The 14,776-nt window shown below is 51.7% G+C and overlaps 1 protein-coding gene across 3 annotated transcripts in view; it reads left to right on the top strand.

Annotated features, from left to right (window-relative positions):
• The first annotated feature begins 202 nt into the window (after positions 1 to 202).
• The window catches only part of CTNNBIP1 (catenin beta interacting protein 1), a 42,135-nt gene continuing 27,561 nt past the window's right edge, over positions 203 to 14,776 (top strand). Inside the window, exons 1-2 of one of the 3 annotated variants that reach the window (XM_024554205.4) lie at positions 203 to 396; positions 10,723 to 10,816. The gene's annotated coding sequence lies outside the window, so the exon portion shown is untranslated. Of the gene's footprint in view, positions 397 to 3,122; positions 3,290 to 10,722; positions 10,817 to 14,776 lie in introns of those variants that run through there. The other 2 variants (XM_045190504.3, XM_053920097.2) reach the window with 2 other exon arrangements.

The following is a 14,776-nucleotide window of genomic DNA, read 5'->3' as shown; positions in this document are numbered from 1 at the left end:
AATGTAACCAATGATGATCCCCGAGCGCACCAGGGCCCCTCCCCCAACAGGTCCCGCCCCTGGGGCCCTGCCCTCCGCGGCCCCCTCCACTCTGCTGGGCGTTGCCGCGGCCGTGCCTCCGCCGCCCGCTCGGAGCCAGATGCCGCCCACTTCTCCGGTCCCACCCCCGGCGGTCTGGCGCCTCCCTCCCTCCCCGCCGCGGTGACTCACGGAGCGGGAGGCGGAGGCTGAGGTGGCCGCTCCCGCTGCCGCTGCTCCTGCTGCTGCTGCTGCTGCTGCTCCTGCTGCTGCTGCCGCCGCCGCGGGTGTTTGGGGTGATCGCGCCCCGGAACAGGCCGCCGCGCTCCGTGCACGGCCCCGCAGCCCCCGCCGGCCCGGCCGGGTCGGGCGGCCCAGGTAAGCACCGAGGCCAGCCCTAGCCCATAGCTCCCGGGCCCGCGCCGCGCCTGGGCTCGGGGGAGCTGCCGGCCCTTTGTCTCCCGGGGAGGGGCCGCGGAGGGCACCCCCGACTCCGCTCGGACCCACCGGCCGGGCCCCCAGCGCGGCTCCCTGGTCTGGACCAGGCCTCCTCGTCCCGCCGGGCTGCCGCTGCCTTCAGTCTCTCTCCTGCCTCCGGCGAAGACCACCCTACAGGGTCCTCACCTTCTCCGGGGAATCGCCTCCACAGGTGTCCGAGCCACCCACGCCGCAGCCCGCCGCACCGCGTCTGCGTGGTTTTCATCGTCTGTCAGCACTCAGGGTCCTTCGACCTCTTGTCTCTTGCCTCACCTGAGCCCCACTCTCAGCATCCTGACCCTGTGTAGAGAGAGCTCCTCCATATTTCCCCAAACTAAATGCTGCCAAGGTCCGGCCACTGGGCTGTCCTTCCTCTCTCTAGTTTGATTGAACTGCCTTCTCCCGACTCCACCTCTCTCTGCGAGTGCTACTGAAAGGTACACATTGTAGGCACATGTCTCCTCTGTATGGCCAGCTGTTACGTGAGCCTGCAAAATTAACCACTTGGCGCCCAAACGACACTTCTCACCTCTTTTTCATCACCCCCACCCCAACCACCTTCGTTGTTCCTGAACCTGGTAAACAAGACACATAGCTCTGGTCACCCAACCTGTTAGGCCCCACGTGCCTCCCTCTGTCTCGCGTGCTGAACTTGTCTGAGCAGTGCCTGCTGTCAGGTTAGCCCCGGGAAGGCCAAGGAGGCCTGTGTGTGCATAAAAACAATTTAGAAATAATGAGATGTGTGACTTGTGGCACCTCCTATCTGAGGATCTAAGCATGTGGTAGCTGTTAGTTATTTTGTCTCCTGCCACTCAGAACTTAGGGAAGTGTGCCTGGCTGAAAGTTGGGTAAACTGAGGCATGGGTTGTGTTGGTAAGGGTCTGGCCGCAAGTTGGAGTTTGTTCTGAGGTTCTGTTCCCAAATGCCTTGACTCTTAGCTTCCTGCTACAACTGCTGGGCTCTATTTCCTGGCTTTAAGATTGTAAATGACACTGATCTTTTGGACCATTAGAGTATCCAAAGACAACAAGTTTCCTCTGTTTTTTTTAAAATTGATTTTAGAGGAAAAGAGGGACAGAAATATCGATTTGCTGTTCTACTTATTTATGCATTCATTGGTTGTTTTATGTATGTGTCCTGACCAGGGATCGAACCTGTAACCTTGGCCCATGTGGACGACCCTCTAACCAAGTGAGCTGGCCCAAGGTTCTTCTGATTTAAAGCAGGACTTTGAATGATAAATAAAGGTGCCAGCTGTTAAATGTCAGTATGTCATTCATGGTTTCCTGGTGGAGTAAATACCAGTTGCCTCTATGGGATGGAGATTCATTCATTCATTCAATAGTGAATGCTTACTATGTGGCAGGTACCCTTCCAAGTACCAGGACCAAATGGTGAGAGTAGACACAGCCCCCGAGCTCCTGTAACCAATGTTCTAGAGAGGAGGGAGTATGCAAATAAGCAGACGACATAATTCAGTAGCGGTAAGCGCTCTGAAGGTGGGATGGCCACTCTGGACTATATTCCAAGTGCAGTTAGAAACTGTCGGAGGATTTTCAGCAGAGAGGTGATAAGATCTAAGTTTAAGTTCTCGAAGATCATTCTGGCTGCCACATCATGACTGGATTGTAAGAAGTGAACATAGAAGCAGGGGTGCCAATTGGGAGACAGATTATTGCAGCTGCCTGGCAAGAGGTGATAGAGGCTTGGGGGGCCAGCGTGGAAAGAGTAAAACTGAAGAAGTGGAGCCAGTCTGCTGCGCTGGGAGAGGCTGAGAGCTGTGCAGCAAAACTTCAGGGAACACTGCCTGAGATTTCTGTGTCTAGCAGAGAATTTCTAGACCTGACCATGCCCAAGTTTAGCTCAGCAAAACTTACTCAGCACCTGTTATGAGCCAGGTACTGTACGAGATTCTAGGGGTATGGACATGCACAAGGGGAATAGGGAGCAGTCCCCAAATTATAACAGTGTGTTCACAGAAGGGTCACTTCCTCCTTGGAAGAGGGTTTGTGGGTTTAAAAACCAGTTAGAAGTAGAGGAGGGCAGAGCACATGAGGCTTTGTTCCCACATCTAGCTGCATTATTTAAATGAGAGCACTATTGCCCTTCTGCTATTGTAAGATGTTGCCCAAAGAAATTGGAACTATTCTCAGGTAGGAGAACATGAACAAGTTCAGTGACCATGAACTTGAACCATTAACCAGGATAAACCTTGATCTCCATGCCCCTCTAAATCCATGCTTTCAGAACACATTAGAACTAGAGGATCTTGGGGGTTATGTAGGCCAGCCCCGCTTTTATGGTTGGCCACCTGTGGCCCCTTGAGGCTGCATATCTCTTGAAATCCCATGGCAGTTTGTACATTTTCTTATGGCACTTGCCACTTTCTACCTCTGTCTCAGCTCCGTGGGTATGTGCGTGACCCTAAGCTCTCTGAGGCCAGGACCTCTGTTGGGAGAGTTCATGGTTGCGTCCCTCACAGCACGTGGATCGGTGTCCTGTACAAAAAGTAATCTCATCAAGCATCCCTTGACATGCCTGGGTGTCTCACAGCACCTAAAACTAGCAGCCAGGAATCCTGACTCTCGTCCTTCCTTGTCTTTTCATCAGACCACGCTTCCTTTCAGATTCCACCTCCCCAGTGTGCGGCCCTGGTAAACCCCGCAGCCTGCGTTTCGCTGAGCTCCCAGAACAGGGCATCCTTTCCTTGATGGCCCTCTCTCCTGCCCTGCCTGCAAGGAATAGCTGCCGGGTTTGGGTCTCGGTCCTGCCATTATGAGCTGTGTGACCTTCAGTGAGTAACGTAACCCCTCTGTGCCTCAGTTTCCCCATCTATAAAGTAATAATACTTCATGAATTTGTTGGGAAGATTAAATTAAGTAAATACCTATCCGATGCTCAGAACAGCACTGAGCACTGAGTACCTCCTTGGCTGAAGCCGCAGCTGTTATTGCACCATTATTTATTTATCTTATCTCCCAACAGAATTTAAGTTCTTTGAGGGCAGAGATTCTGTCTTTTTTTTTTTTTTGGTTTACTGTTACGGTTCAGTGCCTAAACTTTGTAGGCACTCAGTAAATATTTGTTAAATTGAGTGACTTATCGAACACCTGCTAAGTGCCAGGCACTGTTGTAGGTGCTAGGAATATAGCCAAGAATGAGATTGCTGAGACACATGGTCTGATGAGGTTTATATTGTAGCACACAGGTGGCAAACACAAGGCCTGCGGGCCGAGTCCGGCCCTCCAACTTGTTTTATCCGGCCTGGCACCTTGTTTCTACCTGGTGGCAGCGCCGAGCTCCTTGCCCCTAGTTAAGGAGTAGCTACATTTACATAGTCCTAAAATTACATTCGGCCTTTTGAAGGCAACCGCAAGGCTGATGTGGCCCCCAGTGAAAATGAGTTTGACACCGCTGTTGCAGTGAGTGAGGCAGGCAGTAAACAAGTACACATGTTGGCAGAATAACATAGAGTAGTGGAAAGAGATACAGGAGACTGGGCATGACTTTAGCTACCTCTGAGGAGGTGACTTTGAATGGAGGCCCAGTCGATGCACAGAGGGGACAGCAGGAGCAACAAGCCCAGTGGGGCTGGAGTTGGTAGGGGCTGGATCTGTGGCCACAGTGAGGAGTTAGGATTTTACTCTCTAATTCTGAACCGTGCAGGAACTTTTTCTAGTGGTCCGTCCTGGGAGCAAGAGCAGGACATGAGGAAGAGCAGTGAGTGGGCTCTCCTTGTCCTGGGAGGGCTTTTGGAGGCCAGGAGGCCAGCAGTGTTGAGTTTATTCCTGTCCGCTTTCTTATTTTTCTGGCCGAGGTACCTAGGAGATATGGGGACATTCGCTAGGTTAGTGAAGGTGTCCTGCAGACTCCACTGAGCCTTCTTCCCCCTGAGTACATAAGTAATCCGTAACCATTTCTTGGATTGAATGAATGAGCATTGCCAGCTCTTAGCATCTTGTCCTGTGTTCTCTGCTCCCCTCTGCATGCGTTGAAGCTTCTCATCTTGGCATTGGGTCTCAGGTAACCTTGGAGTTTTGCTGTTATTCTTCAGATGTGCACCAAGGACACCCACACACAAATATGTCACAGTGTCTCTGTTAGGGGTATACCAGCATTGACTGGGCAGCTTTCCTTACTCCCCCCCCCCCCCCCCCACCGAACCCTTCTCTTCCAGTTTCATGTTGAGTATCACCAGGTCCTCTATAGAGGGTTGGGCCACGCTGTCACTGTTTGATCATGTGATCGGGAACACAGCGATCCCTAGAAAGCACTGCCTCTCTTCAGTCTGAGTTGAGTGGAGTCGGGAAGCTCAGCAGAGCACTCAGAGAAACGGCATTGCAAACCCAGGGCTTCAGCTCACCAGGAGTCCAGGGTTGGCCTCCTTAGATGCGGTGCAGTTGGCCAGCCAGCTCTTCACATCCTCACTCAGGTGTCCCCTTGTCAGTTCGTGTCCACGGTGCCACTTGCTCTTAACCTTGAGAGGCCAGCAGGAGTTAGTGGGAATCAAACAGGACTTTTGTGTTGTCAGTCACTTTTGGGGTCCTGGGGCATTTCATCAGCAGGGTTCGAAATGCCTGTTAGTTATATGTCATCTGAAGCCTTGCAAAAACTAAACAGAGTGGGTGCAACCTTTTTCTCATGTAACTGGTTTTTTAATTACAAGAGTGATATGTGCTCATTTAGAAAATGAGAAGATGAATGATAATGGCATTTCACATACTGCACTGTGTCGTTTAGTCCTCCTGTAGTTTCGGAGATACGCACCACTGCTACCGTGTTACACATTCAGAACCTGAGGTCTGGAAAGGTTAAGTAACTTATCTGAGGTCAAGCTCCTCCGGAACAGAGTTAGATTCAAACCGAGGAAGTATATATGGCTCCTGAGCGTGAGCTCTGGGCACCATATTAGAGACTGCTTCTTCGCAGAAACAATAGCGAAGAAGAAAAAAAAATCTCCCCTCAGCCCAGCATGGGCGGCGTTGTTAGGGGCCAGAGTTGGCTCCCTGGCCGCGGCAAAGAGCTTGAATCCTACGCCCTTTCCCTGTCTCTTCTGACCTTGGGCAAGCTCATTAACCTCCCCTTGCCTTACTTTCCCCAACTGTAAATAGGGATAATGATACCTGTACCTTCATAGCTCGCAGGGGCATTATGATGTTTGAGCCAAAGTGCTTTTGAACTTCTTTTATGAAAGAGCGCTGAGCACCAACCGCTGTTATACTCGGTTATTAAAGACCTATTATGCCCTGATCCTCCCTGAAGCCTGGTTAAAAGGGGAAGACAACAGCCCGCAGAGGGAAAGGTGGCCTTCCGCGATGCACATAGCTGGACCAAAACGTTGTTTTCCTCCTTCTGAAGTGTCTTAACAATTGAGTCACGACAGTTTCTCCGTTCTTCATGGCCGTGCTGTACCATATGAGCTTCTGGAAGCAGGTGTGCATCATCATAACATGACCGGGGATGCAGCACGGCCAAGAAGGGGTTAAAGGGCTTGGGTGCTAAGCCTGCCTATGATGTCTTTATAACAGGAGCCAAGAGCAGAGAGATACCAAGAAATGATGGCTGTCTTCCATTTCTCCTTCCTTTTTTCCCTCCCTTCTAATGATTCATTAATTCAATTAATAAATATTTACTGGGCTTTTAATACAGCCTGGGTCCCACTGGGAATTCTGTGGTGAGCAGGGTAAAAATAATTCTTCCCTTATAAGTCTAGCGCCATGAGGCTTATTATCTAGTTGGAGTTGTGTGAATAAAGAAAAAAAATTGTTGGTGAGTGTTTTGAACCCCGGGGGGAGAGTCAGGATATGACTTCCAGATGTGCACGCCGGACCCCAGGGGCACCTGCCCTGGGAGAGCGGGCGGTAGGGTGGAGGGCTGGCTTCCTGGAAGAGCAAGGGGAGAGAGTTCGTAGGCTGGAGCCCTTCTATGCCACACTTAACAAAAGCTGCTCTTGGTGTGGGCATCTTTAGAAACAATTAGCACCTGGTGGTAGTGGTTAGTAAGAACTTCATTTCCGTGCACGGCCTTGAGCCTTTGTTGCTGGAGTTCAAGTCAGGGAGAGTTCCAGATCATGGCGGAGGGCTCTTTCCAAAGTTTTTTGAAGTTATTCCACCAGGCCAGTGCCTTTCTTATGAAATGCCTGCCAGACCTGGTCGCTCCAGAATGCTCTCTCTGCCTGATAGGTCTCCCTCTGCCCACTTTGGACAACAGGCACATGGCAGACAGTGCGCTGTGGGGCTGGCTGCTCGGCGCTCGCTAGCATGCTCACACAGTTCCTGGAAAACCCAATGCCTGTGGACGCCTCAGTCCTCAGGGTCCCTTCAAAGAGCGAGGCCAGGGAGGCCCAGCAATTCACAAGAAATCACACAGTGTCCCTGTCTCCCTCCAGTCAGAGCAGGGGTGGCAAGGGCCAAGGGCGGGCAGAGCCACCTGCCCATGGTTGGAGTGAGAGGAACAGTCCAGGACAGCGTGGTGTACCCCTGGGGGAGGTCTCTTTCCCCCAGCCCTTGACAGGCGGCTGCCTTCCTGGTGCTATGCAGCCCCCCCTCAATGAGCACCTGATTGGGAGGAAATGGCCGGCTCCACAAGGAGACCAGGTCACTCAGTGTCCTTGGATTTCTGCAAGTGTGGCTGGAGCCCACAGGGACGCCAGTTCAGCCAGGAGAATGTGACCCACTTTCATATCCTCTCCCACTTGGAGAGCTGGGTGGGAGGCTTTTGGAGACCAGCTCCAATTAAGGGTTTTTCAGGCCGGAGTACCTCCTGAATGTCCAGCCCACATGTTTCCTGCTGAGGGATTCTGTGGTCCATGTCCCTGAACCGAAAACAACCTGGAGCAGATGAAGTTACCGCCTTGTTGTTCTGCAGTCCTGGACTCTGCACGCGGAGCTTCCTGCGGAGCTCAGGGACCCTTGTGGGCTCAAACACCTCTCACAGTGTGAGCCCCACCCTTGTTCTTCCTGCAAAATCACCAGGCAGACCAGGGACCCAGGTTCCCAGGAGATGGGTTAGCCTTGACCTTTCCATCCAGACCAAGGCCTCACAACCCCAGGCAGCCCTGGCTTCTGACAGACACATCCTGGCCCTCATCCTCACAGAATGTCCTTTGGCTGCAGGAAGGGGAAATAAACGTATTCCAGACCCTCTAGGTTTCTTCCACTCTCTGCAGGTAGAGGACACGTGAATGACTTTCCATTTGTAATTTCATGTTTCTCATGTGTCATTGGGGGCATGGAGGGGTCAGGGAGCCTGATTTAATTCCATGAAGCTGGGAGTACTGCCAGGATGATCTGGGAATTTCAGGCTGGTGAAGTGGTAGACCTGAGCCCCTGAATGACCCAATCTTATTTACAAAGGAAGGAGCAGAAGGAGGGGTAGGAAAGCGGCTAAGGTGAACTCCGGCCAGGGTGAGCTTCCCCACTGAGGTGGAGGCTGTTCAGCAACGCCCCCGCTCCCCACCACCACTGTGTCCCCACTGTGGGCACTGTGCGGTGGCCTTTCAAGGCACATGGTGTTCCTTTGGCCGATTGTTGGAGTTGCAGGAAGACAGGGGTGCCAGTGATTTTTCTGGAGGATGTGGTGGGGCTTACAGGCCAGCACGCCAGCAGTGGGGGCGTCTGTCCGTGGCCCTGTTTTGCTTTCCTTCACGGAGCAGCCTTCCGGAGCTTATGCTGGGACACCGCCAAGTGGAGTTGGCCAGAACAGGTGTCCTTCCTCCCGCCTGGGGTGAGGCTGCTGTTGCCACCTGAGAGGCAGCCTGTCCCCATAGCCTTACATTTGTTCCAGGCGTTGGCTGTCCACCCTCACTTTCTATCTCCTGGATGAGAAGAGGTTCCTTACGCCTGTGAGCAATGCTGGTGGGGCTTGAATGCTCAACACCCGGCACCGCACTGGACTGGCCGGACCACCCAGAGGAAGAGCCTGCTTTCTCTGGTTCTCATATTCTGACCCCATTCCGCTTCCTATAAAAAATGTATACACACGGCACAGAATGCAAAAGGCTCTCTGGTGCCCTGGCCAGTGTGGCTGGCTCAGTTGGCTGGAGCATCATCCTGTACACTGAAAGGTTGCGGGTTATTCCCAATCCAGGCACATACCTAGGTTGCAGGTTCGGTCCCTGGTCAAGGTGCCTACAAGAGGCAACAGATTGATGTTTCTCTCTGTCTCTCTCCCCCTGCCCCTCTCTCTAAAAGCAATGAAAAAATGTCCTCAGGCGAGGATTGAAAATAACACCAACAACAAAAGGCTATATGGTAAAAACTATGTCTTCCTTCTTCCCTGGATTGCCATCCCTGAAAGAGACCGCTCTTAGCCAACCGATGTCTGATGCAGCGTAACCAGAGACATTCTACCTGTGGGCAGCTGCACCTCACACACGTGTGACCGCACACAGGCCTGGCACGTGCTTTTTTTAAACACTGTAACACACAGTGTTCTGCACCTTCTTTTTGTCACTTCACAGTAACACTAGAACTCTGTGTAACCACCACCACCACCGTTAGGCTAATACTTCTTGAGCACTTCCTGCGTGCCGGTTACTGTGCTTTACGTATGGCAGCTCATTCGCTCCTCACAACAAGCTTATGAAGTAAGTACTGTTATTGTCGGCAAGTTTGCAGACGAGTAAACTGAGGCATGGAGAGGTTAAGTTACTTTTCTAAGGTCATTTAGAGCTACCTCACTCATTTTAATTGTTCCACGGCATGCTGTTGCTTGGTTAATTTTTTTTTAAGCCAGTGCCCTGCTGGTGAGCATCTAAGTCTTTTGTTACTATTAACAAGGAATATTCTACATATATCCTCGTGCATTTGGGTAAGTGTATCTATAGGATAAATTCCTACAGGATGAATTTTTAGAGCAAAGTGTACATCTGTTTCAATTTTTAGCATTGCCAAATTGCCCTTCATGGAGATACTAACATTTTATATACCCACGAAAATTGTACGAGAATACCTATTTCCCCCATACCTTGGCAGAAGTTGTTGAACTTTTTGACTGTTGCTAATCAAATTGGTGAAAAGTGATATGTTAATATAATTTTAATTTGTGTTTTCCTTATGAGGAAATAAAGCATTCATTTCATATCTTTAGGAGCCATTAATAAGCAATCTGTTACATTGTTTGCCCATTTCTTTCTTGGCTTGGTGGTCTTTTTTTCTTACTGATCTACAGCTGTTCTTTATGTGTTAAGGAAGTTTGTCCTAAAGCTGTGATATATGTTACACACATTTCCACAGTTTATTATTGTTCTTTTGATTATATTGTTTTTTTCCCCACGCAGAGAGTTTGCTTTTTATATAATCAGATTTTTAAATCTTCGATCACTTCTTCTCCCACTATTTTCTTCCCTGTGTTTTCTTCTAACATACTGAATCTGTCTTCTCTGCACTTAAAAATGCACCCCACAAGCCAGGCATCACACCTGGCACTCCCGGAATGCAGCGCTCGGCCACTGTGTGCCCCCCCCGGTGAGGCACCCACAATGCCAGCTGTGGCAGCCTCTTGCCATAATGGCTAACCTTACTCTAACTCTAAGGAACAATCAGACCGATCCAAACTGGGATTGGGACATCCTAAAGACAATGGTCCGGAACTCTAAAAAATGGTAATGTCGTGACAAAGGCAAGCTGGGGAAGCATTCAAGGCTGAAGGAGGTGAAAGAGCACGGGAAGCAAATGCGGCTGAGCGCCTGGATTGGATCCGGAATTAGAAACCAGTAAAGGCCAAAGCAAGGGGAGTGGGGCTGGGGACACTGGGAGACGGGCTGTACATCAGACTACCACAGGGTCAATATTAAATTCCTTGGGTGCGAAAAGAGTCCTGTAGGGGAACGACCTTAAGAGATACATAATGAGACACTTAGCCAAGGATCGTGATATCTCTCTGCAACTTACTTTCAAATGGCTCGGGATAAAAAATAGACATACCCTCCTCTACCCACAGTATGGGGAGGCATGGGACAGATATGGCACAGTGTTAGCAAAGGGGGACTCTCTGGGCAGGTACTGGGATGTTCCTTGTGCTGTTCTTTCAGCTTTTCTGTGGCTTTGAAGTTTTTCAAAATAAAAAGGTGAGGAGGGAAAAAAAAAAACCAAAACAGTTTTGTTCCAACTGGAATTTATTTTGGTTTCAGTCCCCTTGGCTTTGCCTGGCTCCCCTGGGCGATTGTCTTGGATTTCTGGTGTCTTGCCCCTTCTTTTCCACAGTCGTCTGTTTCCTTTCTCTTAGGAATTTCTATTTTGGGGGAGCTATTCTTTTTTGGACGTGGAAGTTTTTATGATCGAGTGTCTTTCTGGCAGACGTATGACTTTTCTAGAAGCAGGTAAGAACTGGTGTGTGTTGGTGCCTGTATTTTCATTGTTTTGTTTTATCAATGCATTCTATGTTCCAAGTGCGTTTACAAGGAAGTCTAGCTCTCTGAGGCTTAAACAAAAAGTCGTCACCCTCGGCAGTACCATCACACTGATGTGTCGTGGAAGTAGCCTTGCTCTCAGCGAACCCTGATATATATATATATATATAAAAGCTTTTTCTTCACAGGTAAGGGTTTTTGCAAGAGGTCAGTTTCTGCCTGGGTTCTGTGGGCGTGGGCTTGCCAAAGACTCTTGGGTTTCATTTTATGAGATGTGACAGGCTTGGGTGAGTCTTTTGGCCAGGGGAGCACTAACAGGCCAGTTTTGCCAGGAGCTTTACTGTTGCCTCTCTGTGGCTTGGTGACTAATGGTTCTGTGGCTTCGGGAACCGGGACGTCATTATAAATGGATGGCGGGGGTTTGGCTCCTGAACTGGGCTATCTGGGTGTGCCTAGTCTGGGTGTTTATGCCTACACCCATTGGGAATGGGGACAGTTTCTCGGAGCCCTCAAACGGCCCCTGTGGCCTGCATTTCATTCCTGTGCAATGTCTGAGCTTTTGCACGGTGGCCCGGGGGGACTTCCTGTCCAAGCAGCTGAGGGTGGGTTCCTGCTGCACCAGGTGCTGTGTTTTCCCCTCTCCTCAGAGCAGCGTGGGGGTTTTCCCTGGTCCCCCGCATCCCACCTGCTGCCGCCACCACCCTTGCCTTCAGACGGGGCGAGGTCAGTAACCCCTTGGGACTTCTCGTCCTCAGGCTGCTGCCCCAGCGAGTTAAGGGGACAAATGCACGTGGGGTCTGGAGTCGTCTTTGTGTGAAATGTTTTTGACTCTGATCAGCAGCCTGTTCAACATTGAGGAAGGAAGGAAACCGAGTCTTCAGCAGCCTCTTAGGGGAGGTTTCCTCCTTCCTTGCATTATTTGTGTTCGAAGGGACCTGGGGGCGGGGGGGGGGGGGGATGAGGGAAGGTCAGGCCTGCGTGGTAGGCAGAGTGGAGTCATCCGGACAAACCGTGTGAGTGGCTCCCGTGCGATGCGGGTGTGATGAACCCCACAATCTGGAGCGATCGCATGGGTATTTTTTGAGGTAAACAAACATGCCTAAATTCTTATGCAAATTAACACATACCTGTATGCTGAAAGGCTATAGGAAGAGGAGGCAAGAACCCTAAAACCTATTTTCTTAAGAGTTTATAGAAGTTTCACCCAGGAGACCACACCTGGAGCCTGTCAGCTGGGCCCTAAGGACAGCCATCCCCAGAGCTGGGCATGGCTGAGCAGGGGCCCAGCTCTAGAGGCCAAGTGGTTGGGGGTGAGGGGTGAGGAGCTCTCGCCCTGCACACAACCCATTGGTTGAATGACCTACTTCTTGCACCAGGAAGCTGGAGGCCTTCCTGGCCCAGGGATTCTGAGGGCTGCAGTGAACCGGGTTCAGGAGGCTTATTTATTTGACCCAATTCTAGGAGACTTTAGTGCAGGGAGAGTGGGGGCCAGGGGAAGAGCTGGGGAGGGCCGCAATTCCTGGGCAGGCCAGCCTGCTGCTGGGCACTGGGAGAGCTAGGCGGGCCAGGTGGGCCATGCCTGGGCCTGCCTCTAAGGACAAGGCTTGTCCCTGCGAGAACGAGGGTGGTGTGAACATGTCCATATGGCTCTCAGCGGAGGCACCTTCTGCAGCTCCTGATAAAGAAATAGCACTCTGTCACTTTCCCCCCTTGCTGTTTAGAAACAAACAAACAAATTTTAAATTCCCCAATCTGATTAAAGTTTTAAGTGGTGACCCTGCAGGATTTGATATAGCTCTGGGTAGCGGGTTTGATGGCGCTTCTGTGGGCTGACTTGAACACTGTAGCCTCCTCCTCGGGGGGTGACCCAAGGTCTGTGAAGCCTCCTGGCCAGGCTCCTTCCCTGGGATTATTAGGCTTGGAACTGGTCCTTCTAGCCTCAAGCTGACTTCAACTAACTCCCTTAGAACACGGAGCAGCAGTGCACACTGAGTGTTCCCTGGGTGAGGGGAGGAGGGTTGTCAGCCTGCCGGGGCACCTCGGGTGCTAATCTAGGTCACAGGAGAGAAAAAGGGTCCTTCTGCTACCAACTCGAATGAGGGCTTCTGACATGGCCAGGTGCTCAGCCCACAAAGGCGGCCCATCCTGGGAGCCGCCTGCCCAGGACAGGGGCTCGGTGCTTTCATCCCCTCGAGAGCTGAGGGTTCCAGCCTTTACATTCATTTATAAATAGACAAGGGCTCTGGAGTCTGCATTACACAGCCCCATGGAACCTGCCAGAGGCCAAAGGCCACGAGTCAGCCTGAATCAGGACCATCCGGAGCCGGCTTTTGTAGGCACGCTGGTTCTGACTTCAGGTCTCAGGTTCCCCCTTGGCCAGCGTTCAGGGCTCCAGCTGTTCTCTGGGAAGAAAAAAGAATCCCTTTTTAAAGTAGGTCAAAAGATGCCTTTTTTCCCCTTCTGTCCTTGTTCCCCTACCTACTGTGCAAAGAGGAGAGAAAACCCCCACCTGCATGTCCCTTGGCCAGAACTGTGGAACCAAGTGACTTGCCCAGGGTGGGGAGTGCCCGCTGCAGCCGCAGCAGCTTCCTCCGGCTCCACATTCCCTTCCTGTTTTTGCTGTTGTGAGTGCTGCCGGGCACTGGCCCGCCAGGTACTCCTTCTCAGCTGCGAGAGGTGGGCCTCATCCAATTCCAGACTGAGAGACGGTGAGAGCTGGGTAGCTTTTTCTACAAATCAGGCCAAAATCACAGATGAGTTTTTTTAAACTAAAAGTTCTAAACAGATGCCTTATACCAATCCAGTTGCATCAACCTTATGTAATTTTTGCAGACAAACTCCTTCAGTTCCCCCAGGTCTCAGATCCTCTGAGGTAAGGACGTTCCGAGGCTGGGAAGTGTCCGTCCTTCGTGGTTCCCCAGGAATCTGACCCAGATGGGACCAGCAGCTCTTACTTCATCCATCCACGTCCTTCAGCACAAGACCTTCATGCTTTTTGAGGGGCCGCAGAAACATTGGAGACCTGAAAAAAAGTCTATGTCAGCTCCTCCCTTCTCCTCTTAGGAGTTGCATGAGAACTCTACTTAATGAGATGTGGTCCATTTTGATCCATCTCTGAGACTAAGGCTGCCGGGGTCCTCAAACTCGCCTGTGGCCCATTCTCAGTGGGCTTCCAGCTGGGATGTGGGAACAGACACACAGGCATCCAGGTGCCATGTCAGGGCGGTGCTGTGGGGGGAGGAAATTTGGGTGGGTGCGCAAACACAGGCTTCTAGGCTGCCCGGAGAAGGTAACAACGGAACCGTGAACAGCCAGCAGGGATGGGCGTTCCAGGACGAGGGACTAGCAGATGCGAAGGCCCAGAGGGGCTGAAGGAGCCTGGTGCAGTTGGTCACTCCGAGGTGACCACGAGCGGGGTTTCTTTCCCTTGGTTCTGGGGACATGGGGGCCTGACAACTCCTTGTGGTGGGGACTGTCCTGTGCATAAGACGTTTAGCAACATCCCCGGCCCTACCCCGTAGCATCCTCCCAGTTACAGTGGTCAGAAATGTCTCCAGACATTGCCAAATGCCCCCGGCTGAGTCCTACCGCCATGCAGGGAACGTAGTGGGCAGCCGGGATCTGACCGCCTGCCCCCGCACCAGGGTGAAGCAGAGGGAGCTCATTCTTCTCCCTTTCCGTCCAGCGTGCAGGTCCTGGAGGAGCCCTTTGGTGTGTATGACGTGCCTGTGGTGCCATGTACAGGAGTGACATGTTGGGCTCGTTCAGAGAGGGAGTCACCCATGGAAGGAGGACGCACCCCCAGGCCCTCATAGTGCCTCCAGGTGCCCCCGTCCAGCCTCCCTTCAGTTTTCTGTGTTGATACCTTCCCTGTGGTCATCAGACAAGCTGGGCGGGATGGCCATGCCCTGCTTGCTCTTGGGCTGTTTT

Source organism: Desmodus rotundus, chromosome 3, assembly GCF_022682495.2.
Source record: "Desmodus rotundus isolate HL8 chromosome 3, HLdesRot8A.1, whole genome shotgun sequence".
Lineage (NCBI taxonomy): Eukaryota > Metazoa > Chordata > Mammalia > Chiroptera > Phyllostomidae > Desmodus > Desmodus rotundus.
Note: the sequence above shows the minus strand (reverse complement) of the source record. Positions and strands in the feature narration are given on the sequence as shown.